This window comes from Littorina saxatilis, linkage group LG2 (genome assembly GCF_037325665.1).
Source record: "Littorina saxatilis isolate snail1 linkage group LG2, US_GU_Lsax_2.0, whole genome shotgun sequence".
NCBI lineage: Eukaryota > Metazoa > Mollusca > Gastropoda > Littorinimorpha > Littorinidae > Littorina > Littorina saxatilis.
Window position 1 is genome coordinate 92963118 of NC_090246.1, and position 17216 is coordinate 92980333.

At 43.1% G+C, this 17216-nt stretch overlaps 1 long non-coding RNA gene across 1 annotated transcript in view; it reads right to left on the reverse strand.

Annotated features, from left to right (window-relative positions):
- The window catches only part of LOC138960186 (uncharacterized), a 49996-nt gene extending 42773 nt beyond the window's left edge, over positions 1-7223 (reverse strand). The window contains exon 1 of the long non-coding RNA XR_011453906.1: positions 6938-7223. This is a non-coding gene — a long non-coding RNA (uncharacterized lncRNA). The remainder of the gene's footprint in view (positions 1-6937) is intronic.
- Positions 7224-17216: the final 9993 nt, after the last annotated feature.

A 17216-nucleotide genomic window follows, 5' to 3' on the forward strand; every position in this document is an offset into this window, starting at 1 on the left:
ACCAAGAAGGGAGGGACAGCGAGTGTGGAAGAAAAGATGATACCGGGTGATGGGAGGATCAAGCGAACAAAGTAGAGCGAACCATCTCATTCCCCGGACCGTCTCTGGAAAAGACAGGCTTAGTGTCTTTGACAGCTGAGGAAGAACTGCGAGCATGTTTTGCATGCAGAGTGTCATGTTGTAACCTTCCACCCTCTCTCTCCTCCTCCTCCTCCTCCTCTCTCTCTCTCTCTCTCTCTCTCTCTCTCTCTCTCTCTCTCTCTCTCTCTCTCTCTCTCTCTCTCTCTCTCTCTCTATCTATCTCTCTCTAATATGCTTATTTTGTTACCCTCTGTCACTGTCTCTTTCTCAGTCTCTCTCTTTCTTTGTATCTCTTTCTCTCTCTCTCTCTCTCTCTCTCTCTCTCTCTCTCTCTCTCTCTCTCTCTCTCTCTCTCTCTCTCCGTCTCTCTCATTCTCTCTCTTTCTCCCTCTATCACTCCCTCTCTCTCTCTCTTGTCTCTCTCTCTCTCTCTCTCTCTCTCTCTCTCTCCTGTCTCTCTCTATCTCTCTCTCTCTCTCTCTCTCTCTCTCTCTCTCTCTCTCTCTCTCTCTCTTTCTGAGTGTCTGTCTGAATGTACCTGTTAACTGAACGCTATGCATAGATAGTTCTCCTCCACGCAGAGGCAGAAGAGTGTCCGGGGACAATATTCGCGTTTTCTGGGACATTTTTTCTGATGGTGTATGGATCAGAACGACACTGTTTCTCCTTGTTTAGCGTCGTCTGGTCATTTTTGGCACAAAAACGATACTGCGTCATCACAATATTCGCGTTTTCTAATATGTTGTGGATAGACACGACACTGTTTCTCCACAATTTTGGATTTTCTTGATGGGTTGTGGGATAGAAATAACCCTATTCCTCCACAATGTTTGCGTACCTTGATGTTGTATTGAACAGAAACGACACTATTTTCTCCACAACTGTATTGTTTCAATAATACTTCTTCTTACCCTTCTGCGTTCGTCTTCCCCTTCTGAGTTCGTGGGCTGAAACTCCCACGTTCACTCATGTTTTTGCACGAGTGGGTTTTTACTTGTATGACCGGTTTTTACCCCGCCGTTTAGGCAGCCACACGCCGCTTTCGGAGGATGCATGCTGGGTATTTTCGTGTTTCTATAAACCACCTAACTCTGGCATGGAATATAGGATCTTTTCCGTGCGTATTTGGTCTTGTGCTTGCGTGTACACACAAAGGGGAATAAGGCACTAGCAGAACTGCACATAAGTTGACCTGGGAGATCGGAAAAATCTCCACCTTAATCTATGACGCTTACCAGTGCCAAAACCTAGGGTTACCATTTTCATGTGAAAATTAGTAATTAACAGTTAACTACTAATTTTCATGTTGGCCTCGTTTTCAGTCACAGTAGTCGGACTCTAAGAGTCCGCACTGAGAGGCTACAACGCCCGGCAAACATCACTCTCAAACTATTTCTGAAAGATCTTTTAATAGAAGGCCTTATTGAATAAGTTTACCAACATGAAGATGCATGTCACAGTTTTCTGCAATAGCGCATTCCTTAAACGTTGTTTTGGGTATCTTAGAAAAGGATACTCGACCCCAAAAACTTTCGAATCGAAGCTGTTTATAGCAGACGGACGTTTGATTGGCAGTGGTCTCACACTTTCACATATATCTTTCAATTTAATTACTTATTCGACAAGTTGTCGGGCAGACAGCTGTACCTCATATTTGTTTCCTCTACCACACTCATTAATCTGCTCTGTTGTGTATTAGTGAAGGACAATCGATCCGAAAATTTTCGAATCGAGAGAGGAAAAATGGCGTCTGACCCGACGTGTGCCAAAGGTCCGACCGTTAGCAGACTGCTCTGTTCGATCGAGACTCTCACTCTTTGACAAATATCTGTCGATATAATTCGTTATTCAACAAGTTATCGGACAGACAGTTGTATGTCACGGTTGTCTACACATGCGCTCAGCTCTTATTGTTAATTTGCATCGGATTAAAGAACTATAGACCAAAAAAGTATCGAATCGAGAGATGTTTTGCTCTGGCCGGTGTAACAGTCGCGCATGCGCATTCAACTCCACAGGCACGAGGCACATGACAATTAGTAATTAACACGTGTTAATTACTAATTTTTAGTTTTGGCGCTAGTAATTAGCCGTCAGGAAGCGAGCCAAAACTGAAAATTAGTCATTAACACGTGAAAATTAGTAATTAACACGTGAATATTACTACTTTTCACGTGCTAATTACTAATTTTTAGTTTTGGCACTAGTAAGCCGTCATATTAATCCACCAGGCGCTGCCGTGATTCGAACCAACGACTTTCCGCTTTGGAGGCCGGCGTTTTACCACAAGCCATTGCACCCGTCGTTTCAGTGATTCAACGGTCAAACGCTGAAGAAAGAAAACAAAGAAATATTGTTCCACAGTTTGACTGACTATTAGGGTTTAACGTCCTCTTAGACCAGTTGGCCTATATTGGGACAGGTATTGGTAATATGCTGAGGATATGGTGTGATACTTTGACTCGAACAAGCCCGCTGTGGCTGTCTTCTTCGACACACCAGCATTGGGTTTATGTCGTCAAAGTATCGAAATACGATCATGATAATCAGAGACGAGCGATGGTGCATGCGTGTCTTCATGTTTTCCAAGCCCTGAGACTTTCGCTGTGAACTTGGGATCTTTTTCGTGCGCATGTGTGCACACGGGGGTGTTCGGACACCGAAGAGAGTCTGCGCACAGTTGACTCCGAGAAATAAATCTCTCGCCGAACGTGGGGTTCGAACTCACGCTGATAGCGACCAACTGGCTACAAAGCCAGCGCGCTACCAACTGAGCTACTTCCCCGCCCCCACAGTTTGCTTGTGAGCGTAAACAAGTCGCCTCAGAGACCCTGCTTTCTCTGGATACAATCTCTGGCCACAGGACAGGCTGACTGCAAAGACCACCATTATCATCACCCTGGCTCTAGCAAGGTGACAGTTTAACGCCAACTATCACGCCAACTAGAGGCGCTGTAGACTATACAGAATGACGTTAAGCACTGCGGTGATAAATGTCTGTAATGAAAGCAATTAGCGCCGGCAGTGTTAGATTAATAAAGCGGAGAATGAGAAGTGAAAAGAATAATCTGTTTGTTTTAAAGTTGATTGAAGACAATGCACTTCAAGACTTTAACCAGCTCGAAATTGGGACATGTTTATTCATTACGTGATTGCTTCCTTGCCTTTTCTTCACACACAAATTCCATTAATTTCTTTTATTCTTTTATTCTTTCTTTCTTTCTTTCTTTCTTTCTTTCTTTCTTTTCTTTCTTTCTTTCTTCCTTTCTTTTTCTGTTTGAACTGGTTTAGTTTGTTTGCTTGCTGTTGATGTATTCACGTGGCCGCGTTTGGTGTGAGCTTCAAAGGTCGTTCAATGGGCATAGTATCGCGATTTTGGCCTTTATTTTGCAGATTGTTGCAGTACAGTTTCAAAATAAGACATCGAAAGCTGCTACGTGCGCTCTATGTGCCTGCAAGACTCCAATGGACGAAGCATTACTTGATTATCCGTACAAGTTTTATAGTCACTTAAGAAATGAATTCAGCGGCAACTGCTCAACTGACAATGGTAAGAGCTCGCAGGTCGGAGGCTTTTTTTTTAAGAATAATTTTGAAAAAAATCCTGAAAATGTAATGAGAAACACACCTGTTCTATTTCAGTTCCATAAACTGAAATTCACGATGTAATACTGCAAAGCTGCCTCGAGCAACACATTTAATATTTTGGTGCTAACACTGACAAGGAAAGCTTGCATAAGTTAAAATGACGACCAGTGTCATTTTTTTCTGAATAATGCTGTTTTTAAGTCAAAAGGGGCATACAATGATAACATAATTGATTATTAAAAAAATAGCTAACTTATGTTGTCGCTTCAAACCGTACTATTTCTTAAATCATTGTTTGATGCAAGAAAAATTACACGGTTCAAAAACCGTAGAGCTATTTCATGTGTAAACATTTTTGGTAACTGAAAATAGACCCTCATTATTTGTTTTTCACCAGCAGAATGCACAAGAGGAAAGTTTAGTTGTTTTTTATTTTGACTTTATTCGATACCATAAGTTCTGTAACTGAAACTGAGTTATTTTAAACCCGCTCTCTATCTAACCAAACGGCTGCTTCTCTCCAAGCAACACCATCCTTTTCGCCCCCCCCCCCCCCCCCCCCTTCTTTTCGCAAAAAAAAGCAACCCCAACTCGATCGAGATAAGCGCCAGTTTTCACGATAGGTCACAACAGCGTCCTACATCTTTCAGTTTCAACAAAAAGCTAATAAATCGTATCAGACCTTACCTAAGCCGTGTCAGTCTTTTAGACTGATTCGATTAGAATAAATAGGTCACCAGAGCATCAACTGCAAATGATATAAAACATTTCTGCAGACACTCGCGGCTTTGTGCACAACAAACAACAATCACATCAGACCTTAACTAAACCATGTCAGTCTCTTAGACTGATTCGATTAGAATAAATAGGTCACCGGAGCATCAATCGCAAATGATACAAAACATTTCTGCAGACACTGGCGGCTTTGTGCACATTAAACAACAATCACAGTAGACCTTACATAAACCCTGTCAGTCTCTTAGACGGGTTTGATTTAAATAAATGGGTCACTGGAACATCAATTGCGATTGATAAAAAGCCAGACTGCAGACACGCCCGGCTTTGTTCATAAGGAAACACTCATAATAAGCAGACACCGTACCAGGAAAGGGAAACCAGAATGTCTGGAGGGGACAAACAAAAGAAGACAAGTAGTTACAAGTGGCGAACACTTACCTACAGGTTGAAACAACATCAGCATGCGAAATGCATCTGTGCAGGTAAAAGTGCACGCAGAATAAATAAACGAACGCCCGCAAACACAGACAGATCTCAGACGTTACATGAAAAACACATGAGAATAAAGGACAGAGAGACTGACTAAACGAGAGAGAGAGAGAGAGAGAGAGAGAGAGAGAGAGAGAGAGAGAGAGAGAGAGAGAGAGAGAGAGAGAGAGAGAGAGAGAGAGAGAGAGAGAGAGAGAGATATGTTTCCAAGCCCTGGGTTCTTTATCGTGCGCATGCGTGCACACCGAGGAGAGTCTGCACAAAGTTGACTCTGGGAAATAAATCTCTCCCCGGACGTGGGGATTGAACCAACGCCGTTAGCGACAACTGGTTTTGAAGCCAGCGCAGCTACCGACTGAGTTTTTTCCCTCCCAAGAGAGAGAGAGAGAGAGAGAGAGAGAGAGAGAGAGAGAGAGAGAGAGAGAGGGGGGATACAGAGAGAGAGAGGGGGGGATACAGAGAGAGAGAGAGAGGATACACAGAGAGAGAGAGAGAGGGGATACACATAGAGAGAGAGAGAGAGAGAGAGAGAGGGGATACAGAGAGAGAGAGAGAGAGAGGGGGGATCAGAGAAAGAGAGAGAGAGAGAGAGAGAGAGAGAGAGAGAGAGAGAGAGAGAGAGAGAGAGAGAATTGAATTGAATTGAATTGAACTTTATTTAACAAGGATTAAGATTTAAGGCTACGCCTTTTCTTACAATCTGTTCTTGGGACGCACAGACACACAATGATAAAATTGAAAAATCAAAAATTAAAAAGTTAAAAAGTAAGAAAACTTCAGCACGTGATGATAAAGATGACGATGATGATGATGATCATGATGATCATGATGATCATGATCATGATCATCTTCATCATCATCATCATCATCATCATCATCATCATGAAGATGAGGCATGAATAGCATACATATGTGGTTATTCATAAAATCAAATGCATACTATGCAAGTAATATAAGTACAAGCTTGTTGCAGTCGAACATGTAGCAATAGTACAACAAAAATATGTTCAGAATATACAATGCACAGCATATCTTTGGCGTAATACTAAGTGTGGTAAATCAAAACGCGTTAAACTACTCAGACATTAAGTGTTTTTTGACACATTTTTTAAAACTTTTTAATGACTTTAAGTGCTTAAAGGATGATGGAAGTGAATTCCAAACTAATGTACCCAAAAAAGCAAGACTGGTCTTATAAAGGTCAATTCGTGGAATCAGTGGGATCAAGTTGACCGACCCATATCTGTCGGTAGCTTTATTAAATAATGATGTAATGTAAATCGGCACTTTACCGTAATACAATTTGTGCATGAAAATGGCTTTGTTTAACTTGAGATGCTTTTCCAGTGGAAGAAAGTTAAGCATTTTTAATTTCATATCTGTTGGGGCATTATCCTTTACGATGAGTTTAGCCGAGCGACGATAGAGAAAGAGAGAAAGAGAGAGAGAAAGAGAGAGAGAGAGAGAGAGAGAGAGAGAGAGAGAGAGAGAGAGAGAGAGAGAGAGAGAGAGAGAGAGAGAGAGAGAGAGAATGAGACAAAGACAGAGAAAGAGAGAAAGAATATAACTATATGATCAGAAAGGTGAGAAATACATGGAGATATATAACTCACTGAGAGAGAAAGAAAGAAAGAAATAAAGTCTGAAAACAAACACACAAAGAACTTGACAACAAACAAACAACATTAAAAGCAAAAAAGCAAATCAGAGAAAGAACTATGGAAACAAAACAAAACGATAACAGAAATTACATGAAAAAATGGGGGAAAAAGAATAAGAAGTCAAAAAAGGGTTTCAAACCAAAACAAAAGAAACCAAAATGCACACACACACAAACTGAATTAAAAAAAGTTTGCTTTTGACTAGAACAAGCACTCTTCTATCAATAAAAGTGAGAGGGAAAAATTGAATACTAACTCAACAATCAATGATATTTTTGTTTTTGGATTTACTAACTCAACAATCCATCGCTAATAATCCTTTGAACTGTTACGCTCAAATAATCATAAACAAAAACTTAAAAGAAAACAAGACATCCTACCTTGCGTTTGAAGTTTTTCACGGGCAGATATAATCCAAGAAAAGAAGAAACAGAAAGTATCCAACAGTACTTTTCCTCCCGAAAAAATATCTCCAGTTACAAATCCAAATTCCAAAATCTTCACAGGTTGAAAATTCTCCCACAAATGAGAACTGTATGTACTCTCGATTTATCCCTTTCACTTTATTTGTCCCCTTTTTCTTTCTTCAAAATTTTAAAAGCGGAACGCGCAAGTGAAGCCAGTCTCCCCTTTTCGCGGAGTTCGGCCCCTTTTACGCTTGTCGTCTTCTGCCCGTTTCAGCCTACGCGCAGAAATATAGTCCCGTTAGTTTCAACACAGCGGTGAGAAGGATGGGAATAAGGAAGGAGGGGGGGGGGGGGGGTGTGGTAGGGGAGGAAGAGTTTCCATCCCCGTTTTTTCCTTAATGTTATCTGAGGCGATTCATTGCAGAAAGAAGAGAAAGAAGAAAGGATCGGTTGGGTGCATAGCCTTCTTCTGCTTTCGTCTTTTTTTCTTTCTTTCTTTTAAAATTGTCTATTCCTTACTCTGGTACGCAGTTACGACGCCACAACCCAACCCTGAGATCGGAAAATCAGATGACGTTTGATAGACTGAGATAACGCAAAGGACCTGTTTTTGTCACTATAGTGAAAGGTTACATTGATAAAGCCTAAATCATTGTGGAATAATTCCGTGCATTTTGTCACGCTCCGTGGCACCGAATAGAGAGAGAGAAGGCTTATTTAGTACAGACTTTTTTCAACCAACCACATTCGTTTCGTGCCATATAAGGAAGTGCTACATCACAAATGTTGCGTACACGTAATTTCCGGTTGGCGGTGAAACGAAGTTCACACCAAAAACACAAACGACTTTCGTTGATTTGGGCGATTCTACGAATCTACTTTCGTTGACTTTGTAATCATGTTTTGGTTATTTCTGTATGGAAACCTTTAATCTATTGGATATAGGTTACCTGATCGTTATTTTAACTGTTCATATCTTCCTACTTTAAGGTCTGGAGTGGACGCTAAAGTCGATCTTTCACTGCATTTCTGTAGCATACATTTGCCTAGGTTGCGCTTGGGAAAATCAAAGATGGCGGCCCGGAGCCGGTTGCCGCTTCACGACTTCAGAGTTTTATTTCTTCCCCAGGGCCGGACGAGAGGGGGGGGGCTTTGGGGGCTTTATCCCCCCCCCCCCCCATCCAAAAAAAGAGAGAGAGAGAGAGAGAGACAGAGAGAGAGAGAGCTTAATAATGACTTTTTTTGTGCAAGAATAGGATAATTTTTCATGTATAAATGTTAACATTTCTTCAGCTTATGGGGGCTTTCATACCCCCACGTGGGCTTCGCCCCTCGACCCCACCGGGGGCCTTCTGCAGCCCCCGGACGGCCCCCGCTTCAACATTTTCGCCCCCCCTCCCCTAAAAACGTACTGGTCCGGCCCTGTTCCCTAACTAAAATAGAATACGTATATTCATAGGGCAGACCTTAATTTGTGAACTGTCTCACTTTGAACAGTTATAAATTGTATGAGTAGAGCTTCGGGTTGCAAATTAATTGCACATAACACACATCGCATATCGCGCTCAGTTTTTCTCTAAACAGCGACACTTTTTAACACGCCGACTGTTGAGTTTCGTTGTGCGCGCGCATCCCAGCGGGCAAGAGAAAATGAGGTGGTGAAGAGAAAGAGGTGGGCTTTTTCTTCTCTCTAAATCTAGGTGGTGGTGGTGGTGGCGGTGGTGGTGGCGGTGGTGGTTGCCGGGATTAGAAACTAACAAGAGGCGAAGCCTTCAAGGCTCCCGTAAGAAATCGACAAACAGTAACACAAACTCAATCACTCCGTCACACATACACGCACACAGTAAGCATAGACACAGTGCAAGAGTGGGAGACGCTAGATCTAGATCTGTCTGTCTGTAGCCTACTTACGGGGACACGACTGCCACTGAGATCGACACTGCCCTTTCGACAGCGCTTCCTCGCGCAGACACTGAAAACACGCTGTGCAGATCAACCTGTAGGAAATCTCCTTTGGTATCTTCTTTATCTATTTTTTCTGGAGCCGCTACGAAACCGAACAATGTGAACTCGTCTTCCCCGAATCGGCGAATGTAGCTCGGTTAGGCCTAAAAAAAAAATAGGTGTGGTTACGGTAACCCGACCTACCCTATTTTTAGGGGCCGACCCTATAACTTTTTATTACATTTTTCAAAAAAAGAAAGAAAAAAAAGAAAAAAAAACGAGTGCAAAAAACGCAATGAAAGCGAAAGCGCCCGAGTCGCACACTTATTTCCCTGTCAAGTAGGTTTAATTTGTACACATTAGAAAAAAAAGTTTAAAAAAAAAAGTGATTGCCTACCTACCTACCCTATTTTTTTTGGCTATGTTACCGTAACCACACCTATTTTTTTTTTGGCCTTAGAACTGAGAAGTGAATCTATACCACAATGCTTCACGCGATCTGACCCAACCTTGACCCCTGACCTGGTCTACATACCACACACGACACAAACCAGTCACCTGTTTTTACCCCCCCAAAACCCACCACCAACCGTTTTCTTTGGATACACACTTTATCTACATACGTGCCGACGAAATGTTGATCATTTTGCTTAGATAATAACCCGGTAAAATTAGTATTTCGGTGTTCAGCCAGTCTTTCTTACAAACAGACACACACATACACACACCCACACACGCGCATGCATGCACGCACACACACACAGGCTCACACGCACACACACACACACACACACACACACACAGTGACTCACACAGATCTCATTCATACAAAACTCATACACACATAGACAGACGGACACACACACCTTTACAAACAAACACATACACACACAAACATACACACAAACTCATGCACACACACACACATACACATACACACACACACTCTCTCTCTCTCAGTCTCTCTTTCTTCCGCGAGAGAGAAAGACTACAGGGAGGCATGACGTCATGATGCATTAATTGACGTCAAACACTTTTGACCGTGACGTAATCTTCTTATGCGAGCTTTATCCATAGTCTTGGATAACCACACACACATAGACTCGGAAATTATGTTAAAGTTTCTATCACACACACACACACACACACACACACACACACGCACAGACAGACAAAGTTTAGCATCGCATAGGCTACACTTACGTGAGCCAAAAATCAGATGTTGTTTGTCCTTTGAAACAAAAGACGTTGTTTGGTTTGTTACAGGTGCGCATTTCGTCCAAGAAATGTCTAGTTTTCAACACTCATGTATATACATTCAGCCACTATATTGCATTAATTGTTGCTGTATTGTTGCTGTTATTAAGGTTATAATATTTAAGATTGATTTAAAGGCACAGTAAGCCTCCCGTAAACCATCACAGAGCTCCCCGAGCGTCTAAATACAGTACAAGCATACTTCCATTTGAACGCTCACCGAACGGGAACATCCTGGCTGCTTTCTGTCGAGCGTGAGACATTTTCAAAGAATTTATTTTCGTAGACTTGTTCCGTTAACAACAACGGCGCCTCGTTTTTGCGCTAGACCTAACTTTTAAAATCTAAATAATAAATTGACAGCTTGTTACACAAACATTCTTTAATCATAAAAGAATTCGTTTTTCATCAAGACAAGATCAGAACAATTCGAAGTTGTGAAAGTTTAAAAAAGAAAAGCCCGGAAGCAGGGTCACGCAAGGGTCGTAGCAGACGACGGCCGGTTTATCAGTGCAAATCGCCGTTCTTCTCAACAGTCAAAAGCCATCGCTAGAGTTCTTGTGAACCACAGCCGTTGTTTCGTGCATAAAAAAACCGTGCTATTGTAGATAAGCTCACGTCGAGTCGCATTCAAATGACTAACTATGACGACTGCATTGTGAAAAGGGAAAACTGGATCACACGGGTTCACGATGGCTCAGGGGTAAGATAAACCACGCAAAAATAAATTCTTTGAAAATTGTTCGCTCTTTACGGAGGGCACCTAGGATGTTCTCAATTGGTGAGTGTTTAAATGAAATGGTGTTTGTACTGTGTGTAAAAGCCTGACCGTATCTGTGATGGTTTACGGGAGGCTTACTCTGCCTTTAAGGCGCTTACGTTATGTATTGTTGCTGTTATTAAGATGATTATATTTAAGATTGTAAGGCGCTTAGAACTATTTTAAGATTTGCGCCCCTTATTATTATCATTATTATTATTAATTTGACTTTAGCATTCGATGGAGGTCAATCAAACTTATGCAATTAGCATTGATTGGGTTTTTGAGATTGAATGTTGTCCTCGGAAACACGAATTTTAAATCTCGATGGTTCCACATATCAAACAAACAGCCTGATTGGCTTTTACTTTGACAATCCATGTTTCACCTGAAGCTTGACCCCATTCATTAGTTGGATTTGTCACATATGAACATTGGTTTATTGTTACGCAGCTGGTTGGTCGTGAATGAAAAATGACGACAAGACCTCTTGTGGAAACTGAGTTATTGAAGGCACCGTCACAACCAAGACTAGTATTACCGCCTATCCAACCCCCCCCCCCCCCCCCCCCCCCCACCCCGACCCGTCATCCTCCTCCCGCTACATCCGCATTCAGCTACTATCCTATCGTATTTGGTCACGTCATTTGTTTATTTCACGTCACCGCGGCCTCTCGTGGAAACAGCAAATTGCCATCATCGTCATTGCCACAACCAGTACTCCCCCACCCTCGTTCCTGCCCCATCTCTCTTGTCCCCTCCCCTCCCCCGATCTCTCTCCTGTTCCCTCCCCTCACCTCTTCCAACTAACCCCCAACCCGCGCGAAGCCCACATCCCACCCACCGCATTTGATCACGTCATTCGTTTTATTTCACGTCAGCATGCTCTCTTCTGGAAACAGCGAGTTTTTGTTTCCTCTTCCTCCGGTGTTAATGGATATGATGCCGAGATTACTGACAGCTGTAAATCGTGGTTGAGGGTAAAGTAAAGGGGGTAAAAAACAAACTTTACAGCAAGAGTAAAGCGTAGATCACATCCATCATCACCTCACATCAGCAAAATTATCTCTCTGTTTACACGCATTAGCTTCTTGCTACGGTGCGCCCGTCTGGTCTACATGGTGTACTAGCTGCGCATGCTACGAATGCCTCGACTTCCGGGTCACATTAATGGCGTCATTTGTTGTAGTGAATTGAAGGTGCGGAGAAGGTGCGTGGCCTTTGAGAGAGAGATAGAGTGTGTGTGTGTGTCTGTGCAGGGGAGGATCCAGGGAGGTTTTCCGGAGTTTCCGGACCCCCCTCCCCCTAGCCTAAAACATTTTTAAGAATAAAAAAAAATAAAAGAATTGAAAATAAAGAAAATCTGATGGCTCAGATTGCACCAGATTGCTCCATTTTCCTTGATTTTTATCAACATTTCCCGGGAGGTGTGGGTGTGTTTGTCAAAATATTTGCGTCAGTCCAGGTGTGTCGCTGTGTCTGTCTGAGTGTTTATAATGTCTGTGCCTACCCTGCTTTTGTCTGTACTAATTTTTGCGGATTGCTGTGCTTCTATACACATGTACGCTTATTGGGGTTCAAGCTAGGGCATGATGTTAACAATGTTTTTTTCTTCTCATAAAATGAAAAGAAGCAGATGTAGGAGGAATATCATAATACGTTCACTCTTTTATGCCGTCCGCATTACTGAAGAAAGTCGCGTAAGGCGAAAATACAACATTTAGTCAAGTAGCTGTCGAACTCACAGAATGAAACTGAACGCAATGCCATTTTTCAGCAAGACCGTATACTCGTAGCATCGTCAGTCCACCGCTCATGGCAAAGGCAGTGAAATTGACAAGAAGAGCGGGGTAGTAGTTGCGCTAAGAAGGATAGCACGCTTTTCTGTACCTCTCTTTGTTTTAACTTTCTGAGCGTGTTTTTAATCCAAACACATCATATTTATGTGTTTTTGGAATCAGAAAATGATGGAGAATAAGATGAACGTAAATTTGGATCGTTTTATAAATTTTTATTTTTTTTTACAATTTTCAGATTTTTAATGACCAAAGTCATTAATTAATTTTTAAGCCACCAAGCTGAAATGCAATACCAAAGTCCGGGCTTCGTCGAAGATTACTTGACCAAAATTTCAACCAATTTGGTTGAAAAATGAGAGCGTGACAGTGCCGCCTCAACTTTCACGAAAAGCCGGATATGACGTCATAAAAGACATTTATAAAAAAAATGAAAAAAAACCGTCTGGGGATTTCATACCCAGGAACTCTCATGTCAAAATTCATAAAGATCGGTCCAGTAGTTTAGTCTGAATCGCTCTACACACACACACAGACAGACAGACACACACACACACACACATACACGCAAAACCCACCAAGTGGGTTCATAGCCGATAGTGCACTTGGACTACAACGGCACTGCGCGCAGTGTCTTTGTAGTGCGCTTGCACTACAACCGCACTGGCTGCAGTATCCGCTCCGGCATGGACGAATTTGACACTAAAAAAGGCATAAAATTTGACCTATTTCGTAGCCTATAGGGCACGGAATTTTGACGGAAAGAGTGTCATCATCTTGAATATGGCATTCTTTCCGTAAAAAAAAAAAAAAAATATTTTTTGCTAAAACTTGTTTTCTGAGTCGTTTGGAACCTGGTTGTTACGAATCAAGAATAAAACAACTGGGTTCCAAAATGTGGAACCCACTTGTTTTTTTAGCCCCAGTTGGTACTGTGTGAACATATACATAAACCCGGTTGGTGGGTTTTGCATGCTCACACACACACACACACACACACACACACACGCACACACTCACGCACGCACGCACATACACCACGACCCTCGTCTCGATTCCCCCTCTACGTTAAAACATTTAGTCAAAACTTGACTAAATGTAAAAATGACGAAATGGTTGTCGGATTGCATCTGCCACTGGAATTGTAGATCTGATGTTCCTGCACGTGCACCTGGTGTACAAGTGATTTGGGAAACACGGTGTGGCTTTGCTCTTTGTGGTGAACGATCCGCTGTCTGGCTGTCTGGCTGGCTGGCTGGCTGTGTTGTTTGCCTGCATATATGCCTGCCTGACTGTCTGTCTATCGAGAAGATGGAGAGAAAAAAAGTTCTCGAAAAAGTACATCTGCTCTAACTATTGCAGAAGAACAGCACTATGTTCTGCTGTGAAACTACACACGACAAACCCTCCGGACCATGATTCGTTATCAGCCTAACACGAACTGGCCTGGCCACTTTTACCTGCACCCTCAAAGAATGAACCACCGGTAGCAAACGTCAAACCGCATCACCAACACAGGCTGTAAAGACACTGACCAAACGCGACTTGCATTTTCCTGCAAGACCATGCACTGTTCAGCGAGTTTTGGAGTGCACAAGATAACTTGTGGCCTTGCACTTTGTAGTGACTGAAAGACTGTCTGGCTGTTTGGCTGTCTGCTCCCTCTGCCTCCCTCTCCCTCCTCATCAGCCTCTCTCTCTCTCTCTCTCTCTCTCTCTCTCTCTCTCTCTCTCTCTCTCTCTCTCTCTCTCTCTCTCTCTCTCTCTCTCTCTCTCTCTCTCTCTCTCTGTCCGTCTGTCTGTCTGTCTGCCTGTCTGTCTGTCTGTCTGTCTGTCTCAGTTTCTCTCTCTCTCTCTCTCTCTCTCTCTCTCTCTCTCTCTCTCTCTCTCTCTCTCTCTCTGCCTGCCCGTCCAAACAAAAATACAAGAATAGTACAATAAGTGAATTACAAACAACGAAAAACAACACTTTATATTGCTTTGAAACCTCACACCCAAAACACACCGAACGTTCGTTATCAGTAAAATACTAATCATGGTCATGGTCATGGTCATGCATGCACGTGTAGTACCTACCCTCCAAGACTGAAATACCTGTATAGCAAATGTCAAGCATCGCTAGCATTGGCCGTAAAGAAAACTGACCAAACACGGCTTTTATTTCCTCTCGGACCACTGGCCAACGTGTCTCTGGAGTGCACGTACAAGATAAGCAAGTTGAGAGGTCTGGCGCCTCGTGAGAACAAAAAGACAGGCGATCTTTGCACCGGGACATATCTGGGTACTAACCACAGAGATAAAGAAAGGGTCTACGTCTCTGTGGTACTAACTGGACTCCTGAGACACTTTTAATGTTCCTTTGTTCTTATCGTAGACTGACCAGCGATGTTTGGAATCGGGTGATGGGCTTCTGGTCAGCTCAGTGCTGCTTGTTGTTTGTAACGGTCAGTTCGGGTTGTATTGGAGGAGCCTTCAGTGCATAGAGGAGGAGGGACTTGAGGGTCAGTTTGACTTTACACTTCAAACTTTTCAATTGTTTCAAGTTGAGGGAGATATGAAGGGCCCCACCTCTCCCCCCTCCCCCCCCCATCTCCTTATATAATTATCTCTTTAGGTAAAATCGAAGCAATACAAAATGTAGAATAAAAAAAAAGGTAAGTTGTTGAAACGTTGTCACGTTTCAATATATCACTCAAGGTGATTATGAACCGGTTAATTACTACTAATTAACTAACCACACCACGATCCACTCTCGCAGGCATACAATTAAATAGAGTCAACAAAAGTATAAGTTTCAGACGCCTGTTTATGTATAAACTCTCCACCTCCCTCGAGCCTTCACTCAAAATATGTTCCTTTTACGTTCTCAACACGTAAAAAACCAGTGTTCACTGACAAAATGCCAGTACTATGTAGAAAATTATAGTAACACGCTGAACCCGTGTAAATACAGTCGAAATGAGAATGTTCTGTTCGAAAAGCTCTAGTTCGTGCAGGTGTCACACACCCCACGTTGTCACTACTCCAATGAAATCATAGATACGAAAAGACAACGGTGGTCAACGGGGTGCGTACGACATGGTGCACTTAGCTTTATGTCTGCTGCTGCTGCTTAGCCGGTATGCTGGTTAGTCGGTTCGCTGGTTAGCCGGTCCGCTGGTTAGCCGGTTCGCTGGTTAGCCGGTCCGCTGGTTAGCCGGTCTCCTGGTTAGCGTAGCCTCAACAGTTCCCGCCAGAGTCAGCCGTGCCGATGTTACGGGAACGTAACGAACGAACGAACGAAGGAAGGCTGCAAACAGAAAGCATCGGTGCACTAAACATGTCAGCTACCCCTCACCCACCACCTTAAAACATGTCATCTTTAAATATCTCATCGAGCACGTGGGCCTGCACAAAACTGACTTTTTACAACAACAAAACAGCCATTTTCCGTCCTTCTCTCCCTATCTGCAAAAACCATATACAGATTAGTATTTTAGCGTCACAGAGAGTAAATTATGCGCTAACCTGGAAAGAACAACAGAGAGTATTTCATTCCACAACACAGACTCATCAACAGCGTTAAATAATGATTTATTACCTCAAAAGCCTATGATTGTAACTCTCAATGGAAGCAAAGTCCGCCTCCTCCCTGGAACAGTCTCTGTTCGTCAACAGTGACCCAAAACGTCCAGAACCCCTTGTCGAATCCTTATGCGAAAGCCATCGCCGACGAAGGAAATGTGACGACTTGTCCTCAGCAAAATACGTGGCAGAGGAAAGGAATAACTTGTGGAAGTTCCCCTAGAGTGCCGAATATGATACTCGGTGAAAAACCATCATACTCTAGTAACTGTGTGTTAGGTCCTTCCCCTTCTGCCGCTGGGTGTCAAGTGTGTCGTCCTTGAGTCTCTGACAGACCACCTAGCCAAATACACGTGACTGACCTTGTCACCAAACCAGTCCAGCTATACACAGTTTTGCCTCCCCAAGCAGGAAAAAGACACGAGAAACTCAATCCCTGAAAATCCCGTGCGCGCTGTCAGCGAAAAAAACCGTCAGCCCTATGACAGCAGAAACCTGCACTGTGAAGCTCGTGCGTTTCAAAACATCCGTGCTCGGGAGCACTGTCAGCAAAAACTCTGCTGTGTCCAATATCACGCACAGGCGCTTTCTATCATACATTGACCCAGAACAGGCACTCCACTGAGTGACGCTTTCTTGGTCTCTGTCACCCGATCGTGACACACCTCCCCTCTTCAAGACGAAACCTCGGTTTCGCTCACAGTCATGTTCTCCTCTACAGCCCGAGAGAGAAAGTCAGCTCCAACATTGTTGGCGCCCGGAATGACGCGTACCGTGAATTGGTACGGTTGGAGAATCAACGCCCAGCGCATAAGTCTGGCGTTTGCCAACCTTGCAACCTGAAGATATTGCAGAGGCTGATGGTCCGTCTCCAGACAGAAAGGTCGTCCGTACAGGTACGCTTCGAACTTCTGGATGCCCCAGACAATGGC